The sequence below is a fragment of the Schistocerca nitens genome, chromosome 6 (genome assembly GCF_023898315.1).
Source record: "Schistocerca nitens isolate TAMUIC-IGC-003100 chromosome 6, iqSchNite1.1, whole genome shotgun sequence".
Taxonomy (NCBI): domain Eukaryota; kingdom Metazoa; phylum Arthropoda; class Insecta; order Orthoptera; family Acrididae; genus Schistocerca; species Schistocerca nitens.
This window is the reverse complement of record NC_064619.1, coordinates 626774251-626797294: the sequence shown is the minus strand read 5'-3', so window position 1 is coordinate 626797294 and position 23044 is coordinate 626774251.

Here is a 23044-nt window from a genome sequence, read left to right as displayed (position 1 = left end):
ACGAGCCCGCGTTCGCGGAGGCAGATGGAAAACCACGTAAAAACCTTCCACAGACTGGCCGGCTCACCGGACCTCGACACAAGTCGGCCGGGCAGATTCGTGTCGGGACCAGGCGCTCCTTCCCGCTCCGGAAAGCCGTGCGTTAGATCGCTAGACTAACCAGGCGGGCGCAAAGTGAGTTAATTGGCACTGGACAGACCGAGTCGACGAATCAGATTACCTTGGAGCAAAATTAACGAATGGTCGACGAAGCAGGCATGATGAGTCGAGTAGTCAAAAAATGGCTCTGAGCACTATGGGACTTAACATCGGAGGTCATCAGTCCCCTAGAACTTAGAACTACTTAAATCTAACTAACCTAACGACATCACATCCACCCATGCCCGAGGCAGGATTCGAACCTGTGACCGTAGCGGTCGCGCGGTTCCAGACTGTAGCGCCTAGAACCGCTCGGCCACTCCGGCCGGCGTCGAGTAGTCGTAAAGTTTTGTAAGCGAGCGTGAAACCTGATGACGGTATTAGTCAAGTTTGAGACCAGCTGTGAGGACAGCAGTCTGATGGTTTAGAGTAACACGCAGAGCAAATTGTTAATCAAAAAGTAAGCGTAATTTTTCGTTCTCAAAAATGGTTCAAATGGCTCTGAGCACTATGGGACTTAACATCTGAGGTCATCAGTCCCCTAGAACTTAGAACTACTTAAACCTAACCAACCTAAGGACTTCACACACATCCATGCCCGAGGCAGGATTCGAACCTGCGGCCGTACCTGTCGCGCTGTTCCAGACTGAAGCGCCTAGAACCGCACGGCCACCATGGCCGGATTTCGTTCTCCAAATTACTCGTATTTACAGAACGAATGCAAAGCAAAAAGGACCGTAGGAGGCCCAGAATACTCAACTGCCTCAAGCTGTTTTCTCCCCCCCCCCCCTTTTTTTCTATGTCACCAGACGCCTAACTGGTTGTATGTGCCCGTCACTTTTTTCTATCCTGCACCACCCTCTTCATGTCGGAGTAGCACTAACGCTCAACGTCCTCTCTTGTATGTACTCTAATCTCAGTCTTCACCAACAATTTTTGCCATCTATGACCGTCTGAGTACATCGGAAGCTATTCCCTGACGTCTTACTACATATACTATCTAAGAGTTCCTTGTTCTGTTTTTAACAAAATGAAGTAGCACATTTGTTAAGACAGTGGCTTCAGATTCAGGATGACAGAGGCTAATGCTCGGCCCAGATATCCTAATTTAGGCTTTTGTGGTTTTCTTAAATCAGTTCACGCAAATGCCACAATCTTTCCTGCAACAATGCCTCACCTGACACCCTGCCCTCACCTCATTATACTTTCATGTCTTTACACCAGTGTCTGTATACCTGACATTATTTTCCCTGTATTAAGCTGAAAAATTGTATATCGTCGCAAAATGATCCTTCATCGAGTAATTCACTAATTCTTTTCGTACCTGGTTCTGCACACTCCGTTGTAGATTGAAAATGAACCCTAGGAACAATCTCCTAGCCTGTTGCTAAGCCATTTGTGTCATAGAATGAGATTTTCACTCTGCAGCGTAGTGTGCACTGTATGAAACTTCCTGGCAAATTAAAACTGTGTGCCGGACCGAGACTCGAATTCGGAACCTCTGCCTTTCGCGGGCAAGTGCTCTACCATCTAAGGTCCCCAAGCACGACTCACGCTCCGTCCTCACAGCTTTACTTCTGCCAGCACCTCTTCTCCTACCTTCCAAACTTCACAGAAGCTCTCCTGCGAACCTTGCAGAACTAGCACTCCTGGAAGAAGGGGTATAGAGCGCTTACCCGCGAAAGGCAAAGGTCCCGAGTTCGAGTCTCGGTCCGGCACACAGTTTTAATTTGCCAGGAAGTTTCATTTCTATCATATTTCCTTTCTCCCAGGAGTGCTAATTCTGCAAGGTATGTAGGAGAACTTAGAGGAACTTGAAAGGTAGGACATGGGGTACTGTCGGCAGTAAAGCTATCACGACCAATCTTGAATCCTGCTCAGGTAGTTCAGTCGATTCACCACTTGCCCGCGAAACGCAAAGGAATATTTTTTGTCGTCAACTCCGATTGGTCGTGAAATTAAAACCACAGCGAAAATCCTCTGAAGCGTTGCGCAGATGGATTGTGCAGTGCCTCTAGTACGTTCTGAGTGCACAGTGTGCAAATAAAGATGCCCAGAACAATACAGTCTCCCACCAAGTGTGAAGTGCGTGCTGTCATTCACTGAGAATTTTCGCCTGATTTCGTGCAGCCCACATAACGTAATTGTCATGCATTTTCTTTTTCACGACAGTCCTCTGCCGCGCACTGCAGATGCATTGAAGGCGGTTCTGCAGCGTTTTCGATGAGAAATGTTTTATCACCCCGCGCACAGCGCAGACATGTTCCCTCTCATTTTCATCTTCTCGTTCACATGAACCACTGGCTGCGAAGGCAGCATTTTGGCACAGACCACTAGCTGCTGACCAGTGTACGGAACGGACGGAATTCACAGGCTGCATGACTAGGGTATTGGAAATTTGGCATAGCGCTACGACATACAATTAAGTCGGAGCGGTGACTATGTAGAGAAGTATCTGGAAGATGTAGCTAAATGTTTCCATTTCGCGATCGATCGGAGGTTGAAAAAGAAACAGCCCTCGTAGATAGAACATGCTAAGGTAGTCCGTGCCGTTATGCAAAGCCAGTGTGCCAGGTTGGTGCAGTGGTTAGCGAATCTGCCTGTGAGCAGCATACCCCGGTTCGAATTCCGTCCATGTTGCAAATTTTCATTCACCGCTTCAGTCTACATATGTACAGCATAGATGTTCCATGATCGTTGTGTCTTCGCATATTTGGGCGTTGGTGAATCTACTTGTTTCCACTGCTTGCTTTACTCACTTGTCTCGGAGTCATAGTGATTCACCCGTCGATGGTGAATAGGTGTCTACAGGACACATTTGGATGGGCTTATGCACCCGCATTTCCGCTGCTGCCCCAGTTCGACGGGTATTTTGAAAGACTGTGAGCAGTCACGGGACCCAGCGGGTGGTCGATCCTTGTCATGATGAAAATGTCGTGCAAGATGTTGAAAACTGATCCGGGAATGATTTTCACTTTTCCCACTGTGGCCTCGATTGTGATACCCCGGAATCCCAGCACCTGGTATTCCAATTCTCTTTCGACTGTCGGTTCATGACAAAGAGATTGTCTACCATTTCGCTGCGTCTCATTTAGACTTGACTGGCCACAATGCAAATGTCAGTGTCACGTAACCACTTTATCACACAACGCTGCATTGTTGCCTACACTTGCAACAGATCGGCGTAGTTTGTTCTAGTTTTCTTCCCCTAGAAATGCAGAAAACGAATTACCACAAGATACTCCACTTCATTTATGGACTGCTGCATTCTTTTGGTTCCTCTAGCGCTATGCTAAAGTGCAGTGGTGCGGGAATATCAATGTGTACCAGGGTTGCAGACATGTATCTACAAACAAACAAAATATTCATTACCAACCTTTATTTTTTCGAGGTGATAATGAAACGTCTCCATGTGAGCCGTTCCTCTGATCTTGGAAAGCAACCATCGGTTTTGCTACAGTTCTTACATCTACATCTACATCTACATTTATACTCCGCAAGCCACCCAACGGTGTGTGGCGGAGGGCACTTTACGTGCCACTGTCATTACCTCCCTTTCCTGTTCCAGTCGCGCATGGTTCGTGGGAAGAACGACTGCCGGAAAGCCTCCGTGCGCGCTCGAATCTCTCTAATTTTACATTCGTGATCTCCTCGGGAGGTATAAGTAGGGGGAAGCAATATGTTCGATACCTCATCCAGAAACGGACCATCTCGAAACCTGGACAGCAAGCTACACCGCGATGCAGAGCGCCTCTCTTGCAGAGTCTGCCACTTGAGTTCGCTAAACATCTTCGTAACGCTATTACGCTTACCAAATAACCCTGTGACGAAACGCGCAGATCTTCTTTGGATCTTCTCTATCTCCTCCGTCAACCCGACCTGGTACGGATCCCACACTGATGAGCAATACTCAAGTATAGGTCGAACGAGTGTTTTGTAAGCCACCTCCTTTGTTGATGGTCTACATTTTCTGAGGACTCTCCCAATGAATCTCAACCTGGCACCCACCTTACCAACAATTAATTTTATATGATCATTCCACTTCAAATCGTTCCATACGCATACTCCCAGATATTTTACAGAAGTAACTGCTACCAGTGTTTGTTCCGCTATCAGATAATCATACAATAAAGGATCCTTCTTTCTATGTATTCTGAACGATTCAGATCTTCAGTACGACTATACGTGGTGAGAAAGGCAGACGAGAGTGTGCGTGATATAACAGGGGCATTTCTCAGCGGCATTTCAACGCCGAATGAGAATGTATACTTCAGGTCAAAATTCATAACAATGTTCTGTACGTATCTGTGTAATCCATTATGATGTGTTCATGTCATATCTTTCCTGTCCCCACTGTAGTCTGCTAGTATGAATTTGTGGTTTGTCTGTAGCTGGCACTTCGGGTTTTCTTAGTTGCCAGAAGGTTTCCTTGAATGTTAAGGGCAGTTTAGCGAACCCTTCTGTAGAGCTTCGAATACGGTTGCGTTGGGTCAAAGACGCATCAGTGGCCACTGGTCAGCATTCATTGTGAAGTTGGTACAAGTAGTGACAGCTTACGCTCTCTCAGCCCTTCCAGGTTACTGTGTGGACCCCGACGACGCGCAGGTTAGTTTTTCTCTTCCCTAGGACGCCGATGAGTACGTATGCTCCTAGTAGTACCTCTAGTTGCAAAGTTGAAATGTGTAGGAGTTAGCTTCCTTTCAGTTTCAGGTAGTCATTCTGGTGTGTGGCATTGATAATCATACCGCATCACCTATTTCAGTCAGAGAACGGTATTAATCTCATTAGTATCCAGTTTATTCGATTAGATCTTTTGTGCAACTTCATCTTGAGGTGGACTAGCTGTTTACCTCCACGTGATGTACAGTTTTAGTTAGTTTCGTGTATCATGTATGAATGTGTCGTGTGCGTTGTGGAATGATTGTGTTAAATTTCATTTAATTTACCGTCCAATTTGGTTTCATTCCCATGGACTTAGTAGCTCGTGCTCTGCTGTATCACGCGCGTTTCTTTGTAAACCATAAGGCTCCAACTCGGCGTAAATACCTCTCGTGTTCGAATTGAATCCTCAGTTTGATTGTGGAGTAGATGCGCTCACGTTTGGTAAATTTACTCGCAAAATTACTGAGTGCCACTGAATTTCGGAAGTAGGCCTTGTTCTCTGAAATTGGCAGATATAACCAGTTTCATTCTGACCCAGTGAACTTACACGCGGAGTATGGAAGCTTTCTCCTAAATTCTATCTTTTGTTGTGTGAGTGATCAGTGTGAATGTGGTGTGTGTGATCTTGATAAATTTTAACCAGTAATTTAGTAGACTTACCCCAACACGTGTCGGTTCAGTTGTTGCGTTGTATTATGTACCATGTCTCGAGATTCATGCGCCAGAATTCCAAGTAACTGTATTTTAACTAAACATCTGTATGTGCATTACCTTTAATGGGGAAATAAATGTTAATTATTCTTAAATTCGTTGCTATTACATCTTACAGCGCCACTTCATTACACTTCCTAGTTAGGATCCTTAAAAAATCCGCTTGCAGCCCCTCCCTCCCCCCTTAGCGATGCTTCAATGAAATTTATCGTGATTATTTTATATCCAATATATGGATTGGTATTTTATTAAATCATCAAATGATCTGTGAAGTGGCTCCTTTTCATTAGTTTAACTAATTAATATTTAAATAAATTTGGCCCACTATTCATAAATTTTGAGTAGGTACTTGTTCGAGGCAAGCGATCGTAGACTCAACTTGCATAGTCATTCTTTGGATTTAGGAAATCGGAAATGAGATATTTCGCGAAGCTGATCCTCTCAGTACCTTGCAGTATCATTCAATAATTAATACTTGATGAGTAACCCTTGCAAAAGAATGAAACTAGCACAGGTAAAGGGAACATTCCTCACCGAAAGAGGGCTATTCGCACCATACATAGGGCGTAGGCTTTAATACGAGCAATAAATCTGTGACAATGTTCGTCTGGAGCACAGTATTGTACCGAAGAGAATCATGGATTGTCTGAAAAGCGGGAAAGTAGATAATTCTAGAGTTTCAGGTATTTTTTTTTACACAGGCATATTGAAAATTGAGACTGATAAGAAACTGGGTTCTGCGCATACTCGCCAACGAGAGGAATATGTGGAAAAAGTTAGTACCAGTAATTTACTCGTCTAAAGATCATTTTATAATGAGTGAAGACATGTGTGTTTAATAAGGAAAGGGTAAATGATAAGCTGCGACATTGTTCAAGGAAAGACACTGGCATTTGAGTGAGCTGATTCAGGAAAATCACGGAAACCTAACTCTGGATGGCTAGTCAGGGCATGAACCTCTATGATAAGAAGCCAATGTTTCTACAAAATGCACTATCTCACTCTGTTAGAATCAGATTAAGAGGTACTCTGACAGAATATGTGGTAAGACGTCAGGTCGGCTTCCATTCTACTCTGGCAGCCATTGAGGACAAAACTTTTAGGGAAAGACAGAGATTAGAAAATATATAACAGAGCACGTTGAGTGTAAGTGCTACTCTGAGGTGAAGAGGCTGGTGCGGGACAGAGACAGTTACAGGAGTGTGATACAGAAAAAAAGTACCAAGACAAGTGTGTGTGTGGGAGAATAGCTACTTGAAGTGCAGTAGTCTGGGCTTTCTGTGGTACTTAAACCTTTGTATTCTTTCTTCAGAGACTAGTAATTCGGTGAGTAAAAAATTATGATCGCTTTCGGATTCCTAATTTGCGCTTATTATACAAGTGGCTCCACGCTCTACTGTAACACACTGCAGGTGTGTCATCATAGCTGGTGACACCACATAACCAGTTTGCTTCTAGACTAGTCCATCATCTCAAAGATTTCTCATTCATAAGCCACTAATAATTTAATGAAAGACTGAATAAAATAAAATGTTATCATAGCGCAGGGAGCTTGTGGATTGCTGGATGTCTTCTGTGCGTTATATTTTCTCCACCACTGAACAGTAATACACGCACGATCTTATCATCACCTCAAAGAGAAAAGCTTCAAGATGCGTCATAGTAATTTCATGGCATATGGCGCGTATTAAGAAACGTATACCAGTACGTTGTTATCCTTTTAATGTGAGATTGCAGGAATCCATGGAGAATGTCACAAATCACATCTTCTCGGGATATCAGTCGAGTTACAGTTTCATCTTAAAGTAACGTTTCAACATCTTTCTTACTAATCATAGTCAGGCGAAGTCTGAAGGTGAGCAGAAAGAAACATGTTGAAATGTTGCTTCACGACGCCGCTACCGTTCACTTGATAACGCGAGAAGAATTAGTCGGTTACCATTGTAGAACATTGCGTCTTTACCAAAGGATAGTGGACCTTGCGGCCGCAGCGGAAGCTGAGTAGTCTTAATAGTCCCACGTCCCCTGTGTCATTCTCCCATAGTTCACGCGGCAAAGTACATAGTGGCAAGCGCCTTTACGGACAGGCCGAAGAGCTGCTATTAATTTGCTGACGACGACAAGCTGAAAAGAGGACGGCAGCGACGGAGAAGGCGACCGAACGCGTTTGACGAGTGGTGACCCAAATACGGATAGAGAAAAGGAAGGCAGTTGGAGCTTAGCGTCCCGTTCAAGTGGGGATCGTTAGAGACGTAATCGAGGAACAGATACGATGGCGCGGTAACAGGTGGACGACTGAGCTGATACGAAACATGCTACTAGCACCGCATCCGCAATTACCTTAATCGCAACCACATCTCTATTATCCACATCCGCGAATATCAAAAGCTGTAACGCGCTTTAAACCGTTCTATGCACCAGTGCTCTGGCGGTAGGCTAACGCGTGAGCTTAATTTTCTTCTTATCAATGTCGATCTCGAAATGTACATTCTACAGATTAAGAACATAGAGCACAATCATGATCATATGCAATGCGCCATAGTCTTGAACTACGATAACGATGGAAGCTGAAGAAATGAATTAAAATTTGTGCCACGGCCGGGATTTTTTATTTTTATTTTCAATAATTTCTTCAGCTTCCACCATTATCCTAGACAGAAGTGAGACTTAAATGTCTCTGGGAAAATTAATTTTAAGATCTATAGCCTTGAAGTGTTCCTAAATCGCCTCTTTTGACATTTCGAGCAGAAGTTCTGCGGTTTCCTTAAAATTTCTCGAAATGATAATTCGACGAGGTAGCAGTTCCTTAAACGCCACTGCACCTCGTTAGCCCCCTGCGCCCCCCCCCCCCCCCCCCCCCACCATCACCCTCCCCGCTCCCAGTCAATAAGGAACTGTGCAGTTTCAACATAACCATCTCCAAATGCAACGTTTAAAGCTAAAAAGAAAAGTCATTTCCGACGCCAAGCCTTCATATTCGGGGGAAATTCAAGAACTCTGACATCTCTGTTAACGTTATAAAATACCAGTTATGCGATTTTGCCCAGACTTACACTTCTGTTTTAACAAACTTGAAGTTACCGTTTTGTGTTCTATGTGAGATTACATTTTTTTACGTAATTAATTCGGGTAGTCCAATGTCACGTAGCCGAATTAAATTAAGGAATGCTCAGGAAATTATATTAGGAAATGAGACACTTAAAGTAGTTAATGAGTTTTGCTACTTGCGAAGCAAAATAACTGATGCTGGTCGAAGTAGAGAGGATATAAAATGTAGATTGGCTATGGCAACGAAAGCGTTTCTGAAGAAGACAAATTTGTTAACATCGAGCATAGATGTAAGTGTTAGGAAGTCTTTTGTGAAAGTATTTGTAGCGAGTGTAGCCATGTATGGAAGTGAAACATGGACTTTAAACGGTCTAGACGAGAACAATAGAAGCTTTCGAAATGTGGTGCTACAGGAGAATAGTGAAGATTAGATGGGTAGATCACTTAACTAATGAGGAGGTACTGAATAAAACTGGGGAGAAGAGGAATTTGTTCTACAATTTGACTATAAGAAGGAATCGGTTGGTAGGTCCTGTTCTGATGCATTTAGGGATCACCAATTTAGTTAAAAAATGGATAAAATGGCTCTGAGCACTATGGGACAACATCTGAGGTCATCAGTCCCCTAGACTTAGAACTACTTAAACCTAACTAACCTAAGGACATCTCACACATCCAAGCCCGAGGCAGGATTCGATCCTGCGACCGTAGCAGCAGCGCGGTTCCGGACTGAAGCGCCTAGAACCGCTCGGCCACAACGGCCGGCTACCAATTTAGTATTGGAAGGAAGCGTGGAGGGCAAAAACCGTGGAAGGACACCAAGAGATGAGTACACTAATCAGATTCAGAAGAATGTAGGTTGCAGTAGCTATTCGGAGATGATGAGACTTGCACAAGATAGAGTTGTATGGAGAGCTGCATCAAACCAGTCTGAACTGAAGACCACAACAACAACAATTAAGTCACTGTTTTCTTTTTCTCCATGCGATCGAAAACAAAGCCAAATTTCTGTCTTCTGTGGATTTCAGTTTACTTTTCCTCATTAGTTGCTTCAAATTGCTCCAAATTATGTCAGTGCAGTTGATATTATTAGCGCACTCACGGCAGTCTGGTGTTCGACAGCAATGTAACTTATCACACGTGTACTACAAATGGTTATTGGACGGTAGCGCCGAGGCATCAACTTAGCCAGCGGCCAGGTGAGTCAACCGTCAGGCGCTTCACAGACTACAGCAAAGACAAGGTCTCGGCAATGTACAGCAAACAGCGGCCGTTTTAACGGTAGTAGTTACAAGGTAACTGAGGAAATGGACTTGCGAAGAGTGTGGCTCGCAAATATTTCAAAACTGAAAGATTTCAGCCGCCTTTACAGTCGTCGTGCTGTGCAGCTTCATGCGGTCACGTCCATCACATGTAATGCAATTAGACAGAAAATCGTAATATCATCACTGTCTTTTAACTTTTACCCAAGAAGCAATTATTACGGCTCATCCCTGTAGAAATACCAGCAGATATCCAGATCGACGTAATTATAACTCAGGATATCAGTGGAGAGATCCGCATCCATCAAAACCTCTGGCATCTAGACATCGACTGTCTGTCACAAACAAGTTAATGTTAGTTGCGCACAAGTATTCTATTTAAGACATTTACCGTCGCATCAAAATTATTCTGACAGTTATTACTGGACACTAATATGGGATCGTGTCCACCCGTCACCTTTACAACGGTTTCAACTTTGTTGAGAACGCTTTCGGTGAGGTGTCTGAATTTCAGTGGGGAATGGAAGTCCATTCATCCTCAAGATCCAAAACCAGAGACGTCATTGTTGTTGGACGATGGGGTCTGGAACGAAGTCGGCGTTCTAACTCGTCGCCGAGGCGCTCCAATGCGTTCAGGTCGGGACTCTGGGCATGTCAGTCCATTTCAGGAACGTTATTGTCTACAGACCACTGCCTCACAGATGCAGCTTTATAACACGGTGCATTGTCACTTTGATACAAACAACCATCACTTTCGAACTATTTCTCTACTGTATCCAGTACACAGTGCTCTGAAATACACTGAATATCCAAGGAAACTGGTACACCTGCCTAATATCGTGTAGGGCCCCGCGAACACGCAGAAGTGCCGCAAGACGACGTGGCATGGACACGACTAATGTCTGAAGTAGTGCTGGCGGGAAATGACACCATGTATCCTGCAGGGCTGGCCATAAATCTATAAGAGTACGAGGGGGTGGAGATCTCTTCTGAACAGCACTTTGCAAGGCATCTCAGATAAGCTCGATAATGTTGATGTCTGAGGAGTCTGGTGGCCAGAGGAAGTGTTTAAACTCAGAAGAGTGTTCCTGGAGCCACACTATAGTAATTCTCGGCGTGTGGGGTGTCGCATTGCCCTCCTGGAATTGCCCAAGTCCGTCGGAATACACAATGGACATGAATGGATGTAGGTGAGAAAAAAGGGTCCTTACGTACGAGTCAGCTGTCAGAGTCGTATCTACACGTTTCAGGGGTGCCATATCACTGCAACTGCACACGCCCCACACCATTAAAAAGCTTCCACCAACTTGAACAGTTCCCAGCAGACATGTAGGGTCCATGGATTCATGAGGTTGTCTCAATATCCGTGGACGTCCATTCGCTCGATATAATTTGAGAGTCCTCCGATCAGGCAACATATTTCCAGTCATCTAGAGTCCAATGTCGATGTTGACGGGCCCAGGCGAGGCGTAAAGCTCTGTGTCGTGCAGTAATCAAGGGTACAAGAGTGGGCCATCGCCTCCGAAAGCCCATATCGATGATGTTTTGTTGAATGGTTCGTACGCTGACACTTGTTGATGGCCCACAATTGAAATCTGCAGCAATTTGCTTAAGGGCTGCACTTCTGTCACCTTGAAGGATTCTCTTCAGTCGTCGTCGATCCCGTTCTTGCAGGATCTTCTTCCGGCCGTAGCGATGTCGGAGATTTGATGTTTTACAGGATTGCTGATATTCGCGGTACCCTCGTGAAATGGTTGTACGGGAAAATCCCAACTTCATCGCTGCCTCGGAGATGCTGCGTCCCATCGCTCATTTAAACTCACTTCAATCTTGATAACCTCCCATTGCAGCAGTAACCGATCTCACAATTACACCAGACACTTGTCTTACATAGGCGTTGCCGACCGCAGCGTCGTATTCTGCCTGTTTACATGTCTCCGTATTTGAATACGCATGCCTCTACCAGTTTCTTTGACACTTCAGTGTATGTGGCTTATGAGGAGCCGCACGGCCATAGTACCTCATTCGTTTAACTTCATACGGACAGTCGTAGTATTAGCTGGGCTCCTGGCAGCACTTTGCAACGCATGAGTGTTGCCTTTCGCCGATTTCATGAGATATTTTACAGCCACGCTCCACAATGTCCGACGATCCCCGTTCGTCAGTACTTGAGGTCTTTGTTTAACTGTGATTGTCCCTTCGCGTGTCCATTTCACGGTCACATGAGCTACAGTCGACTTTGGCTGCTTTAGAAGGGTTGAAACGTCCCTGATGGACATGTAACTCAGGTGACATTCAATTACTAGTCCACGTTCGAAGACGCCGAGCTCTGCTGTTATTCTGCCGTTTCTGCTTCTCTACTGACAACACAAGGCACCCCACCGCCTTTTATATTGGTGGTTCCATCTCCTATGACATGTAGTACTCAGTTTCACATTAAATAGCGCCCTCCGGATAGTTACCGTCCAACGGTATTACGAGAAATTGGCGAGCAATTGCTGCAATACCCTGATGAATTTAAATAGGTAATTTTTCAAAACCTGAGAGCTTATGTCACTCTGAATTAGATTTCGTAGTTTCCAAAGGAAGTCCCAATGAAAGAATCCCGTTGGTGTAAAGCATTTTTAAAGCTGACAAGGTTTTAAAGAAACTGAAACTATCTCACAATACCCAAGTTTGGCTGTCTTTTGCAGAAGCTCGAAATTTAGGGCGGTGTCTCGAAACCTGGCAGAAAAACCGAAAAAATTCTGGCCATTTGTCAAGTATGCTAGTGGCAAGACACAATCGAAGCCTTCTCTACGCGATAGCTAAGGAAATACTGTCGATGACAGTGCTGATAAAGCAGAGTCACTAAACACAGCCTTCCGAAATTCCTTCACCAAAGAATACGAAGTAAATATTCAAGAATTCGAATCAAGAGCAGCCGTCAAAATGAGTAACTTAGATGCAGGTATCCTCAGAGTTGTGACGCAACTTAAATCACTTAACAAAAATATGTCTTCCGGTTGGCTGGTTCAAATGGCTCTGAGCACTATGGGACTTAACATCTGTGGTCATCAGTCCCCTAGAACTTAGAACTACTTAAACCTCACTAACCTAAGGACATCACACACATCCATGCCCGAGGCAGGATTCGAACCTGCGACCGTAGTAGTCGCGCGGTTCCGGACTGCGTGCCTAGAACCGCTAGACCACCGCGGCCGGCATGTCTTCCGGTCCAGACTGTATACCAATTAGGTTTTTTCCGCAATATTCTGATGCAATAGCTCCATGTAAACAACTCGCTGGACGAAAGGTCACATAAATATTCAAGGAAGATAGTAGGAGTAATCAACTAAATTACAGGCCCGTGTCATATCGTCGATTTGCAGCAGGATTTTGGAACATATATTTTGATAGAGCATTATGAATTACCTCGAAGATAACGGTCTATTGACACATAGTCAACACGGCTTTAGAAAACATACTTGTGAAACACAACTAGCTCTTTACTTGCACGACGTGCTGAGTGCTATCGACACGGGATTTCAAATTGATTCCGTATTTCTGGATTCTCGAAAGGCTTTTGGCACTGCCACACAAGCGCTTGTAATAGAAACGTGTGCTTATGGAATATCGTCTCAATTATGCGACACAATTAGTGATTTGCTGTCAGAGGTGTCAGAGTTCGTACTAAACGACTGAAAGTCATCGTGTAAAAAGAAGTGATTTCTGTCGATCATGATTCTGCCGTTTATCGTCTGCAAAGTCGCCAGAAAATAAAAAAACAATTGCAAAACGATTCGAAAAAGATATCTGTACAGCGCGAAAATTGGCGATTGACCCTAAATAATGAAAAGTTGAGGTCATTCACATGAGTGCTACAAGGAATCCGTTAAGCTTCGGGTGCACAGTAAATCTATCAAATCCAAAGGCCATAAATTATACTAAATACCTAGAAATTATAATTACAGACACGTTAAATTGAAAAGAACACATATAAAATGTTGTGGGGAAGGCAAGTCAAAGACTGCGTGTTATTCGCAGAACACTTAGAAGATGCAACAGATCTACTAAAGAGACTGCCTACACTACACTCGTAGGTCCTCTTTTGGAATACTGTTGCATGGTGTGGGATCGTTACTACATAGGATTAACGGAGTACATCGAGAAAGTTCAAAGAAGAGCATCACTTTTTGTATTATCGAGAAAAATGGAAGAGATACAAGATTTGGCGTGGAAATCATTAAAACAAAGGTATTTTTAATTGCGGTGGGATCCTTTCACGGCCGGCCGCTGTGGCCGAGCGGTTCTAGGCACTTCAGTCCGGATCCGCGCTGCTGCTACGGTCGCAGGATCGAATCCTTCCTCGGGTATGGATGTGTGTGATGTCCTTAGGTTGGTTAGGACTAGGGGACCTCAGATGTTAAGTCCCATAGTGCTTAGAGCCATTTGAACCATTTTTCTTTTGACGAAATTCCAATCACCAACTTTGTCCTCTGGATGTAAAAGTATTTAATTGACGCTGGCCTACATAGGGAGAAGCGATCATCATAATAAAATAAGGGAAATCAGAGCTCGCCCGGACAGATATAGGTGTTCTTTTTATCTGCGCGCTGTTAGAGGTCGGAATAACAGAGATTTACTGTGAGGGGGTTCAATGAACCCTGTGCCAGGAAGTTAAGTGGCGGTTGTACATGTAGATGTAGATGAAGCTAAAATAACACTTTTTGGGAACGAAAAATTAGTTCCGGACACGACAATTCCATGAAATTATGGAACATCAGAATTCAATTGACCAGCAGTTTATTTCGGCGAGATGAGGAATCACATTGGTAACACTGTGGACGAATGATGAATAGTTAACAGTGTGTCGCTCACCCATACCGTGTGTGCCGCACAACACTGATGATCAACGCCTAACGGTTGCGAGATGTTTGATTTGATTTGCATCAGCAGCGAGGCGAACGTAGAGTATCTCTCTTCCTTAGAGTGTAAACACGACTGGGGGGTCGGTTTGATACGGGCGGTGGCAGTGCAGTGCGAAGAACCTTTCGTGGCAACTTGCGACGTCAGCCTGGTGGCAAGCAACTACGAGAGGTCAGGTTCACTAGCGATGGGAACAAGACATCGCATCGTTTGGTTTTTGCGAGACCACGAATGTTTGCGGTAACATTACATCATCTTCTGCAGCAGCTGTAATAGAGGTAATGGAACTGATGTAACGTTGCAAGTCCACTCACGTTTAAGGAAACGCTTAACATGGTTAATCATGCGACAATTACGTGGTAAGTACAAACACGCTGAAGTAACGAAAGTAATGGGATAGAGATATGCACATATACAGATGGCGGTAGTATCGCGTACACAAAGTATAAAAGAAGGGCAGCGGATTGGCGGAGCTGACATTTGCACGTGGGTGATTCATGTGATAAGGTTTCCGACGTGGTTATGGCCGCACGACGGGAAATAACAGGCTCTTAACGCGTATTGGTAGTTGGAGCTAGAAGCATGAGGCATTTTACTTCGGAGATCATTAAGGAATTCAGTATTACGAGATCCACAGTGTCAAGAGTGTGCCTAGAATACCGAGCCTCAGGCATTACTTCTCACCACGGCCAACACTTAAAGACCGAGAGTATCTGTGTACCGAGCGAGGTGGCGCAGTGGTTAGACACTGGACTCGCATTCGGGGGGACGACGGTTCAATCCCGCGTCCGGCCATCCTGATTTAGGTTTCCCGTAATTTCCCTCAATCACTACAGGCAAATGCCGGGATGGTTCCTTTCAAAGGGCACGGCCGACTTCCTTCCCCGTCCTTCCCTAATCCGATGAGACCGATGACCTCGCTGTCTGGTCTCCTTCCCAAAAAACAACCCCAACCCCAAGTAACGGTGTTTGCGTACCGTCCAATCCACCTCACTCCTACCCTCAAATAGCTTGGCCTTACCCTCGACCGTCACCTCTCTTGGACTCCCCATCTCCTTACCATCCAACACAAAGCTCACAAAAGACTCCGCCTCCTGAAACTCCTGTCCGGCCAGATGTGGGGTCTGCATCCTTCCACCATCCTTCACAGCCAGAAAACCTTGATCCGCCCCACCCTCTGTCATGCCAACGTAGCTTGGATTTCCGCCCCTCCCCAGTTCTATAAAGCCCTCCAAATCCTCGAACGCCATGCACTCCTCCTCGCCTTCTGCATCCGCCTTCAGTCCCCCACGCGCATCCTCTACGACCTTATCCACATCCCCCACCTTCTCCTTTTCCTTGAACACATCCGCACACTATATATTGTCCCCCGCTTTGATCCCCCTCATCCCCTGGTGTCTCATTTCCTCTCCACCCCCAGACCATTGCCGCGCCTTTACCGTTGTGTCCCACCATCTCTCCATCTCCACACCCTCCACCTCCTCTCCCAACGCAACTTCCACCATCTAACCCTCCCGGATGACGAGCTTCGTCCTGACATCTACCCTTCCTACCAACTCTAACCCCATCTTCCTCCCGCTTCCTCCTCAGGGCTCCCTCTCCTCCCACTCCCTTCTCCTGAGCGGCTTTCCCCTCCTACTCCCCCTCCCTCTCACGTGCTCGCCTTCAGTGTCTCTGCACTCCCTCCTGCCTTTTCCCTCTTCATCTCCTGCCCCACCTGTCTGCCTCTTGGTGCGCCCGCTGACGCCCCTGCTCTTTTCATCCCGCTCTCTCCCCCGCTGCACCTTGCTCTCCCCTCCTTTTCCATCCTCTCCAGCCTCTCCCTCGGCAGGTCCCACCTGGTAGTTTTGTTCTTCATCGTGTGTGCTCCAAGTGGGTTTTAAGTGTGTTGCTCTGGGGTGTTTTTAATACTGTGGCCAACTTTTAACCTGTGTGTGTGACTTCAGTGTCTTTTTTGTGTTCTACAAATCGCCAACTGTGTTTTGTAACTCTATGTCAGCTTTTTAAATTGTCCCCCCATGAACGTCTCCATTATCTCCCCTTACTCTGTTTTATGTCCCCCTTTTTTATCGCCTTATATGTAACATTTTATTCTTGTATTAGTTGTCACGTCACTCGGCTGAAGAGCAGCGGATTGTGCCGCTGACAGCCCTCCCCTGCACATATGGGGCAGGGGAATGAAATCACAATAAAGGAAAAAAAAGTGTTTGTGTAGAGTTGTCAGTGTTAACAGACAAGCAAAACTGCGTGAAATAACCGCAGAAATCAATGTGGGACGTACGACGGACGTATCCGTTAGGACAGAGCGGCGAAATTTGGCTTTAATGGGCTATGGCAGGAGACGACCAACGATAGTGCCTTTGCTAAGAGTACGACAGCACCTCTCCTTGGCTCGTGACCATATCGGTTGGATCCTAGACGAGTTGAAAACAGCGGCCTGGTCAGATGAGTCCCGATTTCGGTTGGTAAGAGTTGCTGAGAGGATTCCATTGTGGTGCAGGCCACACGAAGCCATGGACCCAAGTTGCCAACAAGGCACTGTGCAAGCTGGTGGTGGCTCCATAACGATGTGAGCTGTGTTTCCATGGAATGGTTCAAATGGTTCAAATGGCTCTGAGCACTATGGGACTTAACATATATAGTCATCAGTCCCCTAGAATTTAGAACTACTTAAACCTAACTAACCTAGGGACATCACAAAACACCCAGTCATCACGAGGCAGAGAAAATCCCCGACCCCGCCGGGAATCGAACCCGGGAACCCGGGCGCGGGAAGCGATAACGCTACCGCACGACCATGAGCTGCGGACTCCATGGAATGGGCTGGGGCTTCTGAACCGATCATTGATTGGAAATGATTATGTTTGGCTACTTTGACACCATCTGCGACTTCATATTCGCAAGTAACAATGGGATTTTTATGGATGAGAATGCGCCCTGTCACCGGATCACAACTGTTCGCGATCATTTTGGGACACAATCGAGAGGTCAGATCGTGCACACAATCTTTCACCGGCAACACTGTCCGTCCCGATAGCTGAGTGGACAGCGTGGAGGTTTGCCATCCTACGGGCCTGGGTTCGATTCCCGGCTGGGTCGGAGATTTTCTCCGCTCTGGGACTGGGTGTTGTGTTGTCGCCATCATCATTTCATCCCCATCAACCGCGCAGGTCGCCCAATATTGCGTCGAATGGAATAAGACCTGCACCAAGGCGGCCGGACCTGCCCCGCAAGGGGCCTCCCGGCCAATGACGCCAAACGCTCAGTTCCATTTTACCGGCAACACTTTCGCAATTATGGACGGTTCTAGCGGCAGCATGGTTCAGTATTTGTGCAGGGGACTTCCAATGACTTGTCGACTGCTCGCCAAGTCGGACTGCTTCATTACGCTGGCCAAAAGGTGTTCGGACACGATATTAGGAGGTATCCTATGACTTTCTTCACCTCAGTGTACATAGTCCTCAGTTGCAGTTAAATTTAAATCTTCATAATGTTCCGAATCGCACAAACGAAAAAGCTGCAGTCGTAGTTCAATAGATAGTACACATGACAAAATCGCCGGCCGCTGTGGCCGAGCGGTTCTAGGCGCTTGAGTCCGAAATCGCACTGCTGCTACGGTCGCAGGTTCGAATCCTACTTCGGGCATTTATGTGTGTGCTGTCCTTAGGTTAGTTAGGTTTAAGTAGTTCAAAGTCTATGGGACTGATGTCGTCAGATGTTAAGTACCATAGTGCTTAGAGCCATTTCACCCATTTCATTTGACATGACGCAATCATTTCACTAACTGGAGAGCTTGTTTACGTAACATAAGGTTTCTGCTCAGCTAAGAAATTATACGCCTCCTGTGTGAGAACGTAAAGCGAGAACGCGGAAAATAATTATCGGTGCAGTAAGTTGACTTTATTATGATTTTCTCTTGTTTGCATTTTTGTACCAGAGAGCTGCTTCTGTTAAGGATGCATTACGCGACAAACTTGTGTGGTGAGGAAAACTAGTCTCCACTAGTAACCTTTAAGAGGAACTTGTGCTGCGGCATAGTAGCGTGGGCTGCCTTTAATCGCACCACATCAGAAGCCTTCCTGCACAGAGTATTCTAATATTTCCCTCGTGATAGCGATAACACGACTGAACAGACACGAATCGCTAACGAGACATGAAAAATTTCGCACCCCACAATAATGGGAGATACTTTTATGCCATGACAGACTGACAAATAACGCTAAAAGCAGGAAACTAATGCGAGTACGGATCTTAAGTTACGTCTTATTGATGATCCACAAAGCAAGAATAATGTTACGGTATCGTAGTCTTTACAGGAAGTGTCAGCGTTGCTAGGATCCAGACTACCTCCGGCAACAGGTACCGTTAGGGTCCTTGCAACTCCACGCGTAGATGTGTGAGTTCTTCAAGCGTTAAGAATGGAACCGAACCCGCTACGGCACAGCGGTGACTAGCAGGCCACAGCTGAATGTGTACAAGCGTTTACGGTCGTCGTTTCTCACTGCATATCTTACAAGGGAACCTCCCCATCGCACCCCCCTCAGATTTAGTTATAAGTTGGCACAGTGGATAGGCCTTGATAAACTGAACACACAACAATTGAGAAAACAGGAAGAAGTTGTGTGGAACAGGTGAAAAAATAAGCAAAATATACAAACTGAGTAGTCCACGGGTCGCATAGGCAACATCATGGAGAAAGTGAGCTCAGGAGCGTCGTGGTCCCGTGGTAGCGTGAGTAGCTTCTGAACGAGAGGTCCTTGGTTCAAGTCTTCCTTCGAGTGAAAATTTTATTTTCTTTACTTTTGCATAGTTATTATCTGTCCGTTAGTTCATTGACGTCTTTGTTCACTGTAATAAGTTTAGTGTCTGTGTTTTGCGACCGCATCGCAAAACCGTGCGATTAGCAGACGAAAGGACGTGCCTCGCCAATGGGAACCGAAAACATTTGATCGCAAGGTCATAGGTCAACCGATTCCTCCACAGGAAAACACATCTGATATATTCTATACGACACTGGTGATGGCATGTGCGTCACATGACAGGAATATGTTGTCGACCCACCTAACTTGTACACTTGGCGAAGGGGTAAAAAGATTCTTCTACCTTGCCCGATTTAGGTTTTCTTGTGGATATGATAATCACTCTCAAAAAAATTATGAAAACATAAGAGTTTGTGACATAAACTGAAAATAAAAAAATTAAACTTTTCACTCGATGGAAGATTTGAACCAAGGACCTTTCGTTCCGCAGCTGCTCACGTTACTTCGAGACCACGGCGCTCCTGCGGTCCCAGTGTCCTTCACGTTGCCTATATTCCCATGAACTACTCAGTTTGTATATTTTGCTTATTTTTTCACAGTTCCACACAACGTCTTCCTGTTTTCTCAATTGATCTGTTTTCAGTTTTTCAAGGCCTATCCACTGTGCCAACTGTGGTGTCACCGGCAGACACCACACTTGCTAGGTGGTAGCTTAAATCGGCCGCGGTCCATTAGTACATGTCGGACCCGCGTGTCGCCACTGTCAGGATCGCAGACCGAGCGCCACCACAAGGCAGGTCTCGAGAGACGGACTAGCACTCGCCCCAGTTGTACGACGACATTGCTAGCGACTACACTGATCGAAGCCTTTCTCTCATTTGCCGAGAGACAGAATAGCCTTCAGCTAAGTTAATGGCTACGACCTAGCAAGGCGCCATTTGTACCATTGCATGTATCTCAAGATAGTCTCACTTGTATCATCAAGAATGCTGTATACCAAAGGACGATATAAAAGTTAAGTGTTCTAGTAGCTACGTTCTTTTCTTTATCACATTCATTACGAATCCTGTTTCAGACTTAACGCCAGACGGCGTGAGTTGACGCGTGCCCTTTCGGCTACTTCACTGTGGACTGGCTGCCTTAACAGTCCACTACACCAACTTATAACTAAATCTGAGGGGGGTGCGATGGGGAGGTTCCCTTGTTAGAACATGAACTTATTGCTCCATGATAGAAGAAAACTATATCCAGTACCAAAACTTTCAGCCGGCCGCGGTGTCCGAGCGGTTCTAGGCGCTTCAGTCTGGAACCGCGCGACCGCTACGGTCGCAGGTTCGAATCCTGCCTCGGGCATGGATGTGTGTGATGTCCTTAGGTTAGTTAGCTTTAAGTAGTTCTAAGTTCTAGGGGACAGATGACCTCAGACGTTAAGTCCCATAGTGCTCAGAGCCATTTGAACCATTTTTTGAACCAAAAATTTCAGTTTACGTGGCGTGATAGGTTTCTGTGTCAGGCCATTTTCTAATGTTACGAAAGGTCTTCACCAGTGATTGTAAAACTTAAGGCTCTGCAAAGAGTAAACTTGATAACGTTGCTTTTACTACCGGTCGTAATGCCTTTTCACAGTGCCTGGTGACTCATCATGCCGATCGAAGTGAAGTTTTTGCTATTGAATTTTATTTGGTTCTTTCAACTGCTACCGCTGTGTTCAGCTCTGGCGCTCGTTAAAGTCAAATGATTTTTAGGTGTTTGCAGTTTGTACTACTAGAGATCTGTGGGATCACTGTGGTTGTACTTGTTGATATCATGACACTTCCTGAGGCTGCAGCGGCACTCGTGTCGGGGAACAACGAATTCCCATTCCAGCATTTATTTATGGTGACCATTGTTCAACTGACGGCACGCCGAAAGACCCTATAGAACTAGATCAAAAATTGCGGGAAGCTGAAATACGGTATGGACCTAAATCAAAGAGCGCCACCGAAACTGACGCTTGCTGTACATATTCATACAGGCAGTACATCTGCGTCTATGTCTACATATCTACATTCGAACTCCACAAGGCACCGGATGATTTGTGGCGCAAGGTACCCTGCACCACTATTACTCATTTCCTTACCTATCGCATTCGCAAATAGAGCAAAGGAAAAACGATTATCTACATGACTACATATGAGCCCTAATTTCCCGTATCTTATACACGAAGTGTATATTGGCGGCAGTAGAAGTGATCTGCAGTCATCTTCAAATGCCGGTTCTCTAGAGTTTTTCAGTAGTGCTCCTCGAAAAGAACCTAGCCTTCCCACCAGAGATTCCCATTTGTGTTCACGAAGCACCTCCGTAATACTCATGTGTTGGTCCATTATGCTGGTGACAGATCTAGTTGACCTCTGAATTGCTTCGATGTCTGATAAGGATACCAACCACCCGAGCTGTATCCAAGTGTGGGTCGCTCTTCTGTTCTATACGCAGTCTCCTTTACAGATGAGCGCTAAAATTCTCCCGATAAATCGAAGTCAACTGTTCGCTTTTCCTGCGACTGTCCTTAAGAGCTCGTTCCATTTCGCATCGCTTTGCAAAGTTACGCCTAGATATGTAATCGACGTAACTGTGTCAGGCAACTATTAATCCTATATTCGATCATTACGGTATTGTTTTCCGTACTCGCCTGAATTAACAGAGCTAGATGCCATTCATCACACCAAATGGAGATATCGTCTAAGTCACCTTGTATCCTCCTACAGTCACTTGTGAGTTAACGAGCATTGCTCTCTCATTTAAGTATATGGCCGAAAGAGTCAGCCTTCATGAAATGTGAAACGAACCCCGTCGTCCAGGACCGAATACCACAAAGGGCGCAGATTCACCACGAGATCGGGGAACTCACAGACGTCTATTGTCTATAGAGGCCTAAGCGCTGTAGTGTGCAAGTGAGACAGACGAGAACCTACGTCTTAGGGAAACCCAGCAGAAGGCCTTTGTGGCCGAGGAGACGTAGCAGTGTTAAATATGGCGGACCTAAGATCGGCCACAAAGGGAAACGTTTATGAAAACTATTTAATTCTGTAGTACTGCAGGGAATCAAGCCACAGTAATTTTAATCTGCCATCCGCCATTAATTTTCGTGGTGATCGCAACAAAACTTGAATACTGATCATATCTATAATATTTTAGGATTTACTGTTAAGGTGAAATTAACAAGTTTTGTCACAAAGACCTAAATGCTATAATCTTAACGCTTTGGTCGATCTTAACGATCTACATTTCATATAGAAGCGAATCATTAAAATGACAAACGTTGTAAATATCAACTCTGTAACTTTATTTGTTTAAAAGATATAGTAAATTTAAATTATCATTATTTAGAGTTAAGCATCAGATCATCATTTCCTCCACACAAAACACATTGAACGTTGACGACATGACACCTTATTGAATCATTAGGTAAAAGAATATTTGTTGCAAAGCTTAATACATAATAGTTACTTTTGTTCTTTGTTTATTTATCAGAAAGCACATTGGTGCAAGGCTACTGCTAAAGCTAAGAAGTTCCAG